Genomic DNA, 16708 nt, shown 5'->3' with positions numbered 1-16708 from the left:
TGGTTCTACACATGTGCCCTGAGGCTGAATGCCAGGTGAATATTAACAGCGAGCTGCGTGAGGGGTAGAAGATGCATAGGACGCAGGATCACAAGGACACAAAGTTAGAGATGAAAAAAAAGGAAGAAGGAAGAAAAACAACAGAAGGATTGAGGTGGATTAGAAGTGAGGGGAACATAAAGGGAGCAATAATAAAGGAAAGTGGGACTGAAAACAGTAAAATATAAGAAGAGGAGAAAAACGTGGATGACTGCAACAGACAGCTGGACATGGACCGGGCCGGGCCGGTCTGCAGACCTGGTCAGACTGATGAGAAGAGGCAGCAATAGTGATGCCATTATGTCGTTAATCAATCCACTGGTGTCTGCTTGTCTGGGTGGGCAGATACTCACAGTCTAGAAGGGGTTAATGGGAAATCAATGAGAGGGATGTGCTTATGAGCAGGACAAGGGGAAAGAGGGACAGGGGGGAGAGGCAGAAAGGCGGGGAGGGGGAGATAGGAACATTGTTTCCTGTGATAGCAGCAGTCTTCCCAGATGTTATCTGTCATTCAAAGAAACACTCTGGTGACCAGATGTTTAGGCTCATCGTGGTGGAGTGGGTACACATCCTAGTGGGGGATCAATATAGGTCAAGTACATGGTAATATTTATCACTACGCTGCACACACATACACACACACACAAGGCGCTGATGTCTCTACAACACAGAGACTTGTGCTGTGAAGAAAACTATGCACTTGGAATAAAACAAAATAAAATAAAATAGAAAAGCACAGCCTTCTGATATGTTTGTTTTTTTCAAGAGGCTATTTACTGTATCTGGTGTTTTTTCATTAATATGGAGCTTAGGTTTGACCTGGATCAGCAATATCTCTTTCCTACGTCCATTAAAAGAAACAAAGGGAGGCGTTGATTTGGACGGAAAGGTAAAATAAATACAGCAAAAATCAGCCAGGGTAGATCTCCAAAGGCCTGGAGGCATTTGGGGTGGTGGGTGGAGAGTTGGAAAGGGGGAACCCAGAGCAGGTCCCAGTGCAGTGAGGCTCTTTGTAGTTTGAGCAGTCTGAACTAGCCAGAGGCTTACTGCTCTAACCCATACCACTCAGAGAGACTGTTTGGGGGAATTACACCACAGAGTAATAATTAATCAAGTAAATGCTGAACTGCTTTGATTTGGATTACATTAACATATTATCAATAATGTATTAATCAAGTACAAATAAACACCTCTGCATAATAGCATACTTAAGTAACTACGCTTCCACGCTTAACTCAAAAAGTTTGGTGTTGTTTAAGCAATGAGGAAAACCACAGCAAACTACAGTGGAAGCAGCAGAGTCTCGCGGCTTTGGAAGCAACACCTCTTGGCACTTAACTGTCTTTGTTCATCAGCTTCCTTTTTCATCAGCGCATCAGCCATTTTCAAGAACTTTTACCAAGAGGCGAAAGAAAAATTATGAATTCATTTATTTACTCTTAACAATGTCAGAAGGCATCACGGGGAATAAATAAACACTGATGAAGCACTGAAAACACAATACACGTAATTTGTGCAAAGCTACTCCAGGTTTGATTCCAAAAGTAGCTGAGTGGATTGAGGAGAGAAAAAAAGAAAAGGAAAAACTTAGTCACTTTTATCATTTGCAGAGGAGTCGAATCAGCTCTGCTTTTGTATTTTCACTTAAATACATGTTCTGTTTTTCCCAGATAAGTTGTGTTGTTTAAAAGCATCCGTTCTCGCCTAACGCTTTGTTCATTGGGGGAACTTCATGCCCAGGGATTTTCTAAACACAATTCATCAAAGTGGAACGGCAGTCTTTTTTTCTGCATTCCTAATCCTTTTTGCTGCAGATGAGAGATTTGCTGTTCAGACTCATTAAGATTAAAGCGTTTTGCCAGAGTTATTTAAGAATGCAAAGTTCCATGTGAGACCTCTCAGAGTTCAGAACAGAAGAAAATCCTATTGACACGCTCGGTGCACTGGGGGCTGATCTTAGCCTATATTTCTATATTTGGTGTCAGTGATTGAGTGATAGCATGTGAAACAGTTTCCCCCGCTGCATTTGTGCTTTAGAGTTACAATCACTTTTCCGTTCTTACAATTAAAAGGTAACGGGTGAGCTCCTTTTTCTTCACTTGTTAAATTCATTTGGCTGCTTATGCACCTATAAAAACATGTGACTATACCATCTGGTTTTAATACGAATGTGTAGTTTATTGGCTTTGATAACTAAATATAAACTGGCAGACAAATTAGTTGTTTTGCGGTTAAGGGAAACAATACATTATGGTCATAGGCTGTAAATGTGCAGTTAACTAGGCAGTATTTAGCTTTCTGGTGTTATTTTGGCAGCAGAGTTTGGCTGGGGTGAAATTATCAGTCATCTGGTTGGACAGACAACAGTTAACGTTTAGCTGGAGGTGATGGCAGTCTTTTAGCTGAAAAAGAAATTATCATTGGATCGGACTGAGTGTTAGTCTTCTGCCTAAGGATTTTTAATATTAGCCTTTTTGGCCGGAGTCTCAGTAGTCTCTTGGCTGTGCTCTGAAGCTCCTTTCCCAAACTTTCCAACTCCAAGTGTCGCAATCTGGTTCCATTTTACAGCTGGCCTTGAGATTGTAACAGAGCTCCTTTCTCTCCCTCCTCAACCGCATATTTAATCCCTGTGCTTATGTCAAACTTAATTACAGGACCTTGTACGAAAAAATAACAAGTGAGCCTTGTAGGGGTGAGAGAGAGAGAAAAGAAGAGTATTAAGAGAGGGATAGAAAAAGAGACACGGGGAGAATGTTAAGAGGTGTGAGGAGGAAAAAGGAACAACAGAGACATTTAATCTGTAGACTCAGCATGCTAAATGACCAAACAAAAAGCTTTGATCTCAAGTACCTCTTTTTAGTTGATGCTGGAACAGGCCCAATCTAAGTCAGCACAGGCATTTAATTCATGAGCTCTCAGTGGCCTAAAACACCCCCACCCCCCCAAAAACAATATGTGAACTAGCACAGCGCAAGCATAGTATCTGCTTTGCATCTACTGTATACATCTATAATGGCTAACTGCTTTTCAAAGACGCACAGGCTGTAATGATAAGAAAGTGACCCGCGAGCGCCCACATTCATATCCTTTCAGTGAAAATCCAGCAAATTCTCCAGAAACCCCCCAAATCAAAAAAAAAAAGAAAAAAAAATCATTAGACCGAGACAGTCATTCAGCTCGTGCACGTGTGCGTTTGTGCACCTAAAACTATTTACTCTGTAGAAGTGGAACAGCTGGGGAGAGAGATGTTTAGTCTGTCAGTTTAAAACTATTACCTCAAACTCTGAAAATATGAGCTGAGCCTGTCGTGCATCGACACAGGGAGACAGCACTGTGAAGAACAAACCTTTGAAAAGTCTAAATCAATTTTTGGGGGAGTAACATAACAAACGCTTCAGCGCAGTGAAGAAAAGGGGATCTCTTTTTTTAACAGTTTGAAAAGCACATATTCATACAATCTTCATAAGGCAAAACAGCATAAATGCAGTATACATGAAGCCTTTTGAAAAGGAAGATGACAGTGCAGCAGAAAGGGAAGAGACACAGGGATACTCCTCAGAGATGCAGACAAAACAAACAGGAAGACCATCACTGCTACATACAGAGCTCCATACTGTTTCCCTACACCGTTCACACTCAACACACCTCACCACCCATCTACCCACCCGTCCACCCTTCGGGGCAGCCTACTGACTAAAGCCTTCCCAGACTGGACTTGAGTGGTCAAGCAATGGACTACAGGAGGGAGAGAGGTTCCCATGCCACTGGTGCTGGAACTGGCGCGCCACCCGGAGGTATTTATAGCAGGCCAGCACTAAAGGGCCGGGAGAGAGGGCATGCTTGTTTTCCTTTCCATTCCCCAGGCACTTTCACCAGGCCTCACATGTGGGTGTTAAATATATATCCAAATACTGGGAGCAGCATTGTGGGGGCAGAGAACAGAAGGTAGTGGGCTCCATTGGAATTGGAGGGAGTTGGGGGTGGAGAGGTGCAGTGAGAGATGGAGAGCTGAGAGAGAGGGATTGGGAAAACAAGTCTGATTTGTGGGGAAAGAAAGAAAGAAAGAAAGAAAGAAAGAAAGAAATTGGCTTTTAGTGAAATTGCAAAATGTGAACAGAAGAAAAGAAGACAAATAAGTTTGTATGGGCTTCCAAACTCAAATGGGTCTTAGACACACAAGTAGGCTCATTGGCAGCTCCAGGATGCCATCTACACCCAGACCAGGATCAGTGGTGGCTGAACTCAACACAGATTATATGTAGACTCCACAGCAGGGGGATAGTGCAGACAAAATAAAGGGACATTTGCAGGGAGGTGCAAGGGAGGTCCTCCTGTTGTGGCTTCCTTAACTTCAAACAATATCTGGCTGCATCCACTACATACTCTGATGTGTGTCTCTTTCTATCGCTCTCTCTCTCTCTCTCTTTCTCCCTCCTTCTGCATGGGAATTCCAGAGTGACATTATTACTATGATGAAAACAGACCCCATAAATACGGAGCACTATGATGAATATAACAGCGATTATGGGGGCAGCGATAATTAGATCAGGAAAGAAAAACTCATTGAAGTTTTCTCTGTTTTTGTGTTTGGGAATTCCTTTCAACCTTGTGTCTTAATGTATGAGGAATTACAGAGCCAACAGTAGCGTGGTAATCATGTGGGTCTCTATGAGGGCCTCTTGGGGCCTCTTCAGTGATCCTCTCTCCTGTTTTAGCTCTCTGCTCCCACTCACATCTCGGTAAAAGCCACCCTGCTGTCTGCTTTTTTAATGATGGTTTGGCCAACAAACAATTAATAGGCTGCCCCACAGATGCCGTTAAAGATGAAATAGCAGGAGCGCTCCCAAAAGAGGCCATCCAGCAACTCCTGCTATCTTTCCATCCAGGTTTACTCATCAGGTTTTAACCTCTTCAGCAGCTCTCTCTCACCTACACAGTCTCAGCTTAGATCTTTAAGCCCTAAGACTACAGCTTTAAAAACACCCTGACCTGAGCCTCTGTCCAAATCCCAAATGTACAGCAGCCATCCCACTAGCTGACTGCGTCAGAAAGATTCCACCATAGCCTCTGTTTTTTCATACTTGTGGGAAAATAGCAGTTCATGTTTCCTTGGATGCTTCACACATTCCTCACCCTGTCTTCACATTGCAGGGCCCCAGAGTAAGGGTATGGCCAGAGCCACTCGAGAGGAGGTGCTTGGCAAATAAGAGGTGTGGCTAAATGAAAATGGAAGGGAATTTTTTTGTGTTTATTTAGGAGGGAGTTGCTAGGCGATGGGAACTCAAATAGGCACTAATTACATTTCCCTGAGTTTGATGAGTATAACAGAACTTGGACAGGAACTTTGGAGCTCATTTAACTTCTCAGAACACAGCTGGGAATTATAGATAACAGAACATCTGGAAGTCACAAAAATACTTCTCTAGCGTCTAATCCAGACTAATTCAAAAGCTGCCACATCCTGCATTGAACGACAACCCAAAGCCAACTCAGTGACAGTTCCAATATTACAACTTTTGTAGTAAAAAACATAGACGTCTCTGAATGACGTTTGAGTAATTTGGGCAAAGGTTCATGCTTTCTAGACTATACAGCAGCCTCTCCTTAAAATTGAGCGTTACACTGAAAGGTCACGGAAAAGTACCTCAAAGCACCGACAGTTTACATGAACTCACACACAGACTGTTGCACTATGCAGTAACACTCTGTGCTGCAAGTTCACATATTCGGCGCAAGTATCAAAAACACGACTACTTAAGTCCCGTAATGAAGCTGTGAAAAGCACAGCCCAAACACACAAAGCCACTGAGAGATGCGCACAAAGAATACTCTACTTGGCCACATTTGGGATTGGTCTCATCCCAAATTCCTGACCTCAAAATTTCAAGACAAAGGTAGCTGGTCTTGATTTATGCATGCTTCAACACAGAATGGAGAGAACAGGACATAGTAGAGAAGAAATTAATTTTGATCCTGAAAACATTATTAATGGTAATGTTTAAAACATCAAAGCCCTGGCTGACAGAGACACAGCATCTTCACTCTGACAAGCTGGAACAGATGAGCTCACTTGAGTCAGTCAAGGTGAGGCACGGGGGAAAATGTAATTTGTCTCTCAGTTGATTTTCATTGAGATTTTGTGGCGAGTATGTGGTTCAGAATAGGTCAAAATCGTGTAGCTTGAATAAGTTATGTGGAAGGACTAACCGTGATATAAAGGACAGTACCTTCCTCTCTGCCATTAGCTTGTGTATTTGTCTTTGTGCTATTAGTTGGCAATGGATACTCAGGAGGAACTGGTAGTTTCCTTTTAGACCAGCTGACTAAACCCACCCCATGCAGACCACCAGCTAGAACATATGAATCTTAAGCTCTTCTCATAAGCCAGAGAAGAGACCATCCTCTTTCTGTGTGGACTTCTCACTTTAGCTTTGGGCAAAGGGATAAAGCTTCTCTTACTCCCACATGTTCATTTACCCCCCACCATCACACCAATTGAACCAGCGAGTCTGGGGGTAGTCACATTGATATTCAACGCGCATCTCCATCCCCCAGCCACAGCCATCCCCACTGGAAACATTATTTCATTACATGTATTATGCATTCAGCATAAGAGAGCTGGTGAATGTGCAGTGTGCAGATGCTTGTGTGTGGGTGCGGGCAGGCTCGGATGTTTCCCTCTATGTATACATGGTTGTGACATGCCTGTTGTAAAAAGAGTTTTAAAGAGGGTGTAAAAAGTTATAATGCCTCAGGGATGCAGCGTTAATGGCACTTGGTTTACTTTGTGAGCACCAAGACAAAATATTTATTCCATACTATTTGTGTCAACATTAGAAAAAGTGATTTTGCAAGTTTTACAGTGTAGCGGGACAAAGTTCCCTGCAGAGTCTGAATGAGTTTCCTCAGTTCATCTGAGTATGTGCACCCACATGTGAATGTATACTGTGCCTCATGCAGAGAAGGCGATAAAGAGATAGACAGAGAGAGCTGAGTGAAACAGGGGAAAGAGACCAGAAAGAGATGAAGATAGAGAGACAGACAGACAGATCTTTCATATGGCCCACTGCTCTTTGGGCCCTGATCCAGATGTCACCAGAACAGTTTTTATTTGTTAATGTCTTGTTTTAAAAGCCCCCTTAAAAGCACCCGCCGCTTTTCCCTCAAGTCTTTAAGTGGCTCGACACAGTACACTCTTGTCTGATCCTAACTGGAATCAATTTGGAAAGAAACCATTTCACCTCTGATTAAGCACTGCTCTGTCTCTGCTGTGGCATGCTGACCTTTCCAGAGGTCTGTCTTATGCTGCTAGGAGGAGCCAACCAGATGATGTGCTAGGCTAATTAGACTGATTGACGTCAGCAGGCCTGGCATGAAAGTGGCTTGTATTTGAACCTTCGGCCATTTGTCAGGACTCACAGTCGCATCTCTGTCGTGGGCTCTCAGTGTCACAAGTCCGATTCAACAGCTAATTTCATTTGTATAGTGCACTACTGTACACCCAGTCACTCTTTCTAAATCTCCCGTCACATTTTTCCCCCTTTAATTTTCATACATGAATAATCCTTTTTGTCTGACACGAGAGGCAGTCAAAAGAGCGACACCTGCCTGTTCTCTTGTGATACAGTGAGCCTCGTGTTTCTGCCCCCCGTGTATGTTAAGCAAAACTTTAACTATGTTCAGTTTTGGGTCAAATATAGACTCACGCCAGGCCAGTAGGGCACCCATAAGCAACTGTGCCAAATTTCTTTTTGATTTCAGCGTCTTGGATGCGGCTGCCCTCGCACACCGCCTCTCTGTGTGACCCATGTAATCGTCAAGCATTTCTCATCAATTCATCCCTCTCGCTCTTTTCTAAACTCCTGCTATGAAGCTGCAGTCCTGGCAGTGTAGTGCAGGTTGAACATCTGTGCGTATCACGGCCTTGTGTAACACATAAAACATGGAAGTCCCAAGAGCTATAAAATCTTGCAAACCCACAACGCTTTGAGAAGAGAGTTCAGAGGCAAGAAGTCCACCAGAGACCGGCCCTCAGTCCAAATTCCAAGCACTTTGCCTCATACACCCTGAGAAACGTTGCCTAAAGAGAGGCCTGGTAGAGAGAAACCTCACCTCCAGTTCAAGCGGATTCCTCTGCCCTTTTATTTGCTCTCGTTTGGCTGCAGGGGGAACGTGCTCCACTCTGACCTGGGGGCACTCATCCAATCAGCTCGCTATCTGCTGCAAGGGCCTCCATAATAGTGACATTTTTCCACCTCGTCAATAAAGTGGTGAAAGCCACCCTCCACCCGCTACTTGACCATTTAACTTCTTCCTGAAAAGGCCCTTTCTTTCTGTCTGTCTCTGTGCCTGGCTGAAATCAATAAAAGCAGAGCAAGGAAAGAGGCCAATCCAGCAGCTGCATTAACTGGTGGTCTCAACGGCTGTACAAAGAGGATGGCTGGCAGAGAAAAGGAAACAGGAGAGCGGGCAGCTCAAGTCTTTCTCATTCATACAACACTGAGAGAAATCTGCTTATAACCAACACTCGCCGTTGTCATCTGGTATGAACAAGGAGATTCTGAGAATGATGAATGAAAAAAATTCACTGCTACGCCATCCCATACGCACACCCTAAAAGTCATAAAACTGAATTAAAACTGAAAACCTGCATTTATTCACACAGACTGAAAGGTGACAATCATATGCAACAAAATTGACATATATATTAACACATATATAAACTCTGTAGTCTCTAATGATCATTGCTTGCCATGGCTCATTTAGTAGCTGCATTCACACATCACCACATGTCTGCAGTGATTGACATAATGGCATCAGAGTGAGAACAAAATGTCTTCCAATAAAGGAGCAGGAGGGAGAAAATGAGAGAGATGGGTTACATCTATGCCCGTGCTGAAATGAGTGCAGTGCTTTGTTTGGTTATGCTGTCTGAGCTGAAATTGATTTCTGTGAGAAGCATGCACCAAAGAGCCCCTGCATTCAGATGAAATAAATAACACACTCTCGTAGAGATGGGAGGGTATGTGGAAGAAGGAACAGAAGGTGAAAAATGGGATAGCGGAGGAGGGAAGAAACAAAGATGGATGAGGTCAAAATGAATTTACAGTAAAAGGGGGTAAAAGAAAGAAAGAAAGAAAGAAAGAGCTGAGATAAAAATGAAGGGAATGTCTAAAGGTGGTGGACTGAATGCCATGTCTTAAGTCTAGCACAACATTGAAAAAGACACAGCCTGGAAGACATCTGGAGTGGAGGATAACAGCCACACGCCACTCTCCGACCACAGACAACATGATGAGGGATTAAACTTCATTACAACATGTTATGGTAATGAATGGGCTGTGGCTAGTTGTGGATGTGTTAAGAGTAATTATCCTTCTCCAGCATATGTGTGAGTGACACTTGATTGCGAACGCCATGTCTTTGTATGTGCATGTGTGCTCATCATAATCACGGGAATCCATGTTTAGTCAACTGGATATGGCCAAAAAATATCCAAGAGGTCTTTTCCACATTGAACCAAATAGAAGCGAGCTAATTAAAATGCAATACGGCAAGAATAATCTCTCACAATTAGTTTTAACACCATTCCTCACCAGAAGATGAGCTTGGGCAGGCCCAGGCATTGTGGTCTGGGCCAGTGTTTGGGTATCTGGGTCCAGGGTTATTGCCAGAGAGGGAGGGGGACAGACAAAGCCACACAACCAAGAGATGTGAGGTTGAATCTCGGTCACTTCGACTGCCTGGTCTTATGGCTGACAGATGTTAGTCTGATTCAACAAGATTTGCGACTCTGGAAAAAGTTACACCGCACTGTGCTCCCCGCTGCAAATTTTATTCTCTGTGCAATGAAACATCTCATACATCATCATTTAACAAGACATAAGCAAAAGCCCCTCCCTGGATTACAAAGTCACTGATAAACTATGCCACTTGAATCTACGGTTGCAATGCGGTGAAGTATTTAAGTGTTTGAGCTGGCCGGTGTAACGGTATAGTGTTCCCTAGTTGAGTGACAGCGTGCTTTTAAATGCAAAAACACAGAAGCCTGCTATGGTTGACGTACCGCTGCTAATGTTGCTAAAGATCGACAAGGACTGGAGAACTCTTTTATTTATCAAAGTGTGAGAGTCTGGAGGGAATCAAAGGGGAAGTCCTGTCCCCAGGCTGGCTTACATCATCCTCTTCACAGTAGAAGAGGGACATGCTGTGAATAGGTGTTCCCCACATCGGCAACCTATTAGTTGCTCGTGTTTACTAATATTTGGATTTGTGGCGTTGTAAGTGTTTTGTTCTGCGTAAGGGAAACAGACACAAGGCTTCTGTGTTGGCATATTTCCCAGAGTGGGCATGTGGACATGCAGACAAGCAGGGTGGTATTAAATAGAAAGAGTCTTTTCCCCAGGGAGGATGGAAGAGTGAGATGACAGTGGATCATTAGACTGGTGTTGCCTGCAGCTTGCTAATTTATGCAAATTAATTTCTTTGCTGATGCCAGTTCTTCCCAAGCAGTCGACATCAAAAGCCGAACGGGTTAAACAGCTCTACTCTCCTTTGGTGGTCTGGGAAGTTTAGCAGCATAAGCTAGGGAAGGCTGTGTTATACCAGGCGACAATCACACAAATGCACACTATGCCAGCCTTCTTCCTGGCAAGGCATCGGACAGACAGCCAATCAGGTCCACGCTGGTTCTCTTGTAGACGAATGGCATGGCACGCTGGCCCTCTTGTCGCCCCGCCTACCCTCCCCGCTGCACCGCAGCTGCCCAGAATGATTTTATAAACATTTTGCCAGTGGATCAATACCTGTATTGATCAACCATTGTGAGAGTGATCCGTCTAAAACCCAGAGCAGCCTAGAGCTCAGAGATGGGAGGAGCGAAAGAGAGAGGCTGCAGAGAGGATGGAGAAAGAGAGAGAGTCTGCAGCCACAGTGAAAGGGAGAAGAGGTGCAAGGGAAGAGAAGGGAATCTGAGAGAGAAGCAGATGCAGAGCTGAAGGCAGGTGGAAGGAAGATTTCGGAAAACGCTGCCAGGCCGCTGGGATTGGGGAGAAACCAATGGTAATTGCTTTCTCATTAAGGGAAGGGAGGGAGGGGATAAGGGCGACTAATGACTACTGCGGGTAAGTGACGGAAGGGTAGAAATAGTGTGAAGAAATGTGTACATGTATGGACTAAAGGGGGTGACTCCAACACCCGAGGTGGCTAATGTCTGCACTAGTTTGGCCTGCTGTAGTATGTAGCACTTTAAGGTTGTTGCATGTGTATAAGTGTGCATGACTGCATGAGGTTCAAAGAGACTGAGTTTGTGGAGAAGTGAGGAATCTTGCTGATAAGTTAATTAGATGTTCCACAAAGAAAAGCCGAGCTTAGTTTATTTATTACTAACTGTATTTTTCTTTTCTTTGTTTTTTCCAGGAACACCCTACCTTTTTTTCCTCTTTGAAAAGTAGTACTTGGAATGGTCGGCACTTTTCCTTGGTGACAAAGAAGGCCCAGCACACAGAGCTGTCATGAATTCAGGTGATACAGCAAAATCAAAACTGGATATTCCTGGGAAATCCTGGACCTCTTGGAAAGTAAAAGTCTGCAACTTGGACACACCCACATAGGAAGAAAGAATGCAGTTCTAAAAATCAAAATGGCTGAATGAAGATAGTGTATGCTATGGAAAACAGTTTGCAGTATCGCAATTTTTAAGTGGTGCGGATATAGCTGTCTTTGGGATTTTAGTTTTCACATTTTTACAGATCATTGGATTAAATAGACTTTTTAAAAATATTTTAATTATGTGGAAATTTTACAGAAGAGAGGACTTAGTCGAAAAAGCTCACCAGCGAAAATTAATGATCGATTTAAGGCCACAAACGGCACTGCAGGAGGAGGAGCCAAAAGCTTTTGGGATCATCCTCCAAGTCCAAAGGGAAATTAAGTTTCCATTGATTGGTTTTAAATGTGACTATCTTGCACATAACTGAGTATTTGAGAGGAGATACATGCTCATTGATACTCATGAACTCACTATGCACTGGAGTCCTGATGTGGAAAAACAGAAAGAGGCCTCAACACTCTACAGGTTCACTCCTTGTGAAAAATCAGTTGGACTTGACAAATGAATGTGATGTACCAAGGGAAAAGGCACATGTAATTTTGTTAATAAACTGCAAAAAGGAATTTAAAAACATAGAAAACAATATAAGTCTCTCTATGTTTGTGGGACTATTTCCCCTTACCTGTGGCAGCACTTCTTCACACTAAAACAAATCTGTTTAACAGTATGCTGCTCTGAACAGGGTGTCAGGGTGGCTCCCAACAGAGTTCAATGAATCTATGCCATTTTCTAATGAGGGAAAAAATTAAATCACAAATGTATAAACATATATTTTGTAAACTTTTATACTTTCGTGTATGAATGAATACATTTTTTCACTGTGGTGATTTTATATGACTTTAAACAGATTACACTTTTGGGCAAGTGCTGTTGAGGGATTATATATTGTGGCAGAGTTTGGTTCTGAGTTACTACTTGTATCACACTTGAACTGGATTTCAAAAAGCAGATGGAGTATTGGTAACCAGGACGTTCAGATGCTGAGAGGAAAGTCAGCAACACCAGGATGAGAATACTTGTATCAGACTTTGTCAATATACGTAATGCACACATTACATGTCCAGCAGCAGCAGCAGCAGCAAGCAATTTTAACCACTGCCATGCATAGTGCTTTGAGTAAAAATGTTTCGATCAGCTCAGGGGTGAAAAAAACAAAACAAAAAAGCTGTCACAGGTCTCTGACATATGTGTTACTATAAACAAATGTCCCTACGGTGACTAATTATCATGACACGTAAATAAATCTGAAATATAAAGCTACAGTGCAAACTAATATAATCTATTTATTCAAGATAAATGTCCATATTCTTAACATGAACTTTTTGAGTGGCAAACAGCAAAGATTCAGGACCTGTGTTAGAACAATACTGGGGGTTGCACTGGTGGGGGCATGTTTAAGGTACTGCTGCACTAATATAATTGTGAAAATACAGTACAGCAAATGCAGGTGGTGTACCATATCATGTGGCAAAACGCTGTACAGGAAAGACAGGCTTTACAGTACAGTTACAAGCTGCATGTTTTGAAGTACTCCAACAAGACTGTGTGCTAGCCTTTGTTTGACTGGCCAGTGCAATGCCTTGTTGGATGACCGTGTCGTCATTCAGCAAACAGCCCTGTTCTGTTATGTTGGCATCCTTCCTGAAACACTATCCTGGCACCATTCAAATGAATGAAAGTCTTGTTTGCCCATGCAAAGCTAAAGTTGATTACCCAACAACCTTGGCTGGCTAAAAAAAAGTGGACGAAAGAAAGCAGTTGCAAAGGTTATAAATTGCACACTTACATTTGCATTACCTACTTGTCAAATAAATCAGTTTGTGCCATAAACCAACAAAGCCTAAGACCTAAGAGATTTAAGCCAGGAGTTGATCGATACAGCCTCAAAATGAGAGCTTTACCCATTAAACAATGTTTCATCATAATTACATAAACATCTATCCATCCATCCATCTTCTTTTATTGGTTAGAACAATTAACCAATAGCTTTTACTTTTATTGTTACTCTCCTTTTGTCCATATCTGCTTAGTTTCAGGAAGATAAACACTTAAGCCTTATCAACTCTCTCAAAGATATAATTCATGCGCTATCAAAGCAGAACTGGGGTGCTGGAGTCATTTCCTTGTTTCCTTTTATCCTTTTCGTTTGATTCCTACTGTCAAAAACAAATCCTTGGAAGAATGCCAAACAATAAATTAGGGTCTTCATTAAACACATCAAATCTAAATTACTATTCAATTAACAAGGCAGTCAACCTGAACTAATCAACCAATTAGGCTGTGTGTGTACACAGAAAAGCCAACAAAAGCGCACGAGTCCCCTGGGAAAGCTGTAAAACACTGCAGAAGAGTGACAGTACAAATGAGAAGAGACTTGTTTAGCAGGGAAAAGGAGGATGTGGAAGTGGCAGAAGGTAAATGTGGCACTAAGATCACTACGAACCCCATTCATCTCTGAGCAAAACAAATAAAATAATTAAAAATGGAATAAAGTGTCCATAAAAAAAGTAAAAAAATTTTAAAAAATGCGGATACCTACGAACTTACAAGATCTGCAACCGACTGTGTGTTTCAATTGGTATATTTTCAGGTGTTTCTAAGCAATATTTTTATTTCAGAAATGTGTTAAAAAATAAGGCATATTTATTTTCTGCACATACACATGTTAACTGCTCATAATATCCATGTTAAGCTATGTATTGTTAGTTTTATAATTTTTCATTAAATAAAAGTATCAATCCTGGAGTGCTTTATCAAACAACTCGATAGTGTACATATTTAACAGTATATAGTGGTTCTCAATGACTGCACTGGCTCAGTCTTTTTATGGGGGACAGTATTTTAACATTTACTGACTTTAAATGAAGACTACTTGAAAACACAGTCGCACAACATTTGTCAGAAAGTGCAGAGAATCTGCTAAATTAACTGTGCTAATTGTGCCATTTATCTTTGCTGAGTGTTGTGACAAAGCTAAAAACTTTGTCATGTTTCATTCAGTATTTTAGGTCTGGCAGTATGTCTGTGTTGAACGTACCTTTGGGCCACACCAAATGTGTTCTTCACTCACAGAATGCAACCTACAGGGAAACACACACAGACACACACACAATTACTTGTTTAAATACATATATACATATGGCAAGAGAGCAAGAAAGAATAAAGCCAAACCAAAGCAGGTTTTTGAATTCACGTTTTTGGCCAGTGTCATTAGCTGACCATAAATATAAAAATATAAACACACAACAATGATAGAGATCTTTCTGATTAAAAAAAAAATACAGGCAGGGACATTTCTACCCTTTTAACCCCTCACATCTAAATGTCTGCATCTGATGGTGCTTCACTACAGGCTAAAGGGGGTTGCAGAGAGGAGAACGCCATTATTGTACCAGTAAATGTCAGAACAACCCCATCTAATTGTGCCATTACTAATTCATGTTTATTAATGCAGTGATGTATGATGGCTCCACAGACAGACTGAGTTTGTCTGTGCCTGTCATGTATGCGTTATTCTTTGCTGATGAGGGCTGTAGGGAGTGTGTTAGTGTTAGACTCAGTGGTGGCTGTGGGGGCAGATGGCGCATGTAGCGACAGTGCCAAGTGGTGTGTGACTTTAACATGACGGCAGAGCGGGTGAGGCGCTCGACTGGTGTCTTCTACTGGCCCAGTGCCAGGGCCCCCGGTCCCCAGTGCCCCGGCCCCTCACTACGCCAGAGCCTCTGGGCAAGTACCGCAGTTATTGTTTTCACTGCCAAGCAATTAGCAGCACTTAAGATTTATTTAGTCATGCTCTCATGTGTGGTAATTAGCTTGGGGCCCAAGCAAGCCTCGTCATCCAATCACCTATTTTGCTCACACCAGAGCAATGCATCCACAGGAGACAGTGAGGGAATGTGAGGGAAGATGCAGGAGCTATAGAGGGTGGGAATGTGAAGGGAGGTGGAGCAGAGCTAGAAGGATTACAAGAGCACCAACCCAGCTCTCTGGATCAGCACTTTTTAAGAGATCTTCAGGGGCCTGTTGGCTGAACGCATAGCAGGAGGAAAGGGCAAACACAGCCCAGTTACACTTTTATGGAATGCTTTGTGGAAAAACACCCCTGACACACACCTCGGCCTGGCAGCTCGGTTTGTCATATGGCCCAGGGGGCTCTGCTAGCCTATCACATGACCATTGTAATGACCTTAAAGGGCAGTTTCCTCAACAAGATCAGACCACTCCCACTGGCTGAATCGTTGTTTGGCAAATGCAGTTTGGGTCAGTGCATAATATGTGAAGCATTTGGTCTTCAGGCTGGAATAAAAAAAATAGACACCTCACCAAATAGATTATGCAAAAGCTGACAAGCAGGGAAAAACAAAACAAAAAAATGACAAACAAATGCAAGTTTCCTTACTGTTGCTGATCCATAACCCTTTTGGGGAATTTACATAATATCAAACAGTATATAAATGCATGAGTTATGTCCTAAATTAGGTGCATGTGACTGGAGCAGCTACTCTAACAGCTTGAGGATTGAGGGGAATCAGTGCATAATACCTTTTATTATCTACTTCAACAAGAAATAGTTTTCCCTTTTAAAACAGCCCAATGCAGAGTTTTATAACAGTAGCTCAGAGAATACATGTGAGCACATGAAGGTCAAAGGCAGGTTAAACTGCACATTCACATACATATGCACAAAGAAAACCCATCAATCCATGCTGGTTTTAGGTGGTGAATTAGTGAATCACTAAACTTTAAAATACAATTTGTGGGAAACTATAGGCTGTGTGTCACTGATCGTGGAAAAGCAGCACAAATTGCTGATGCAAGACTTCACAATCGAATTTTTTTGTTTAGTCTTTTACTGGTGGATCATTACAGAACTGGTTCTACCCACCACCTCAAATGGTCTTTTATAGGACAGTTCGATTGGTGAAATATCACTTTCCACTTTTTTTTTTCCTCCAGGGGAACTGTGACACGCCAAACCAATCAGAACCTCGCAAGCCAACCCCTGACCTTTTTCATCTCAATATGACTACCATTACAGTGCAGAAAATTAGAAGCGTC

General features: G+C 42.4%; 1 protein-coding gene across 1 annotated transcript in view; it reads right to left on the bottom strand.

Moving 5' to 3' along the window:
• Positions 1-16708, bottom strand: part of zfhx3b (zinc finger homeobox 3b) — a 191193-nt gene that overhangs the window by 156128 nt on the left and 18357 nt on the right. Inside the window, exon 2 of the mRNA XM_006780120.2 lies at positions 14688-14730. The gene's annotated coding sequence lies outside the window, so the exon portion shown is untranslated. The remainder of the gene's footprint in view (positions 1-14687; positions 14731-16708) is intronic.

Source organism: Neolamprologus brichardi, chromosome 1, assembly GCF_056152115.1.
Source record: "Neolamprologus brichardi isolate AB-2024 chromosome 1, ASM5615211v1, whole genome shotgun sequence".
Taxonomy (NCBI): Eukaryota; Metazoa; Chordata; class Actinopteri; order Cichliformes; family Cichlidae; genus Neolamprologus; species Neolamprologus brichardi.
The sequence above is the reverse complement of the archived record's forward strand: the minus strand, read 5'-3'. Positions and strand labels throughout refer to the sequence as shown.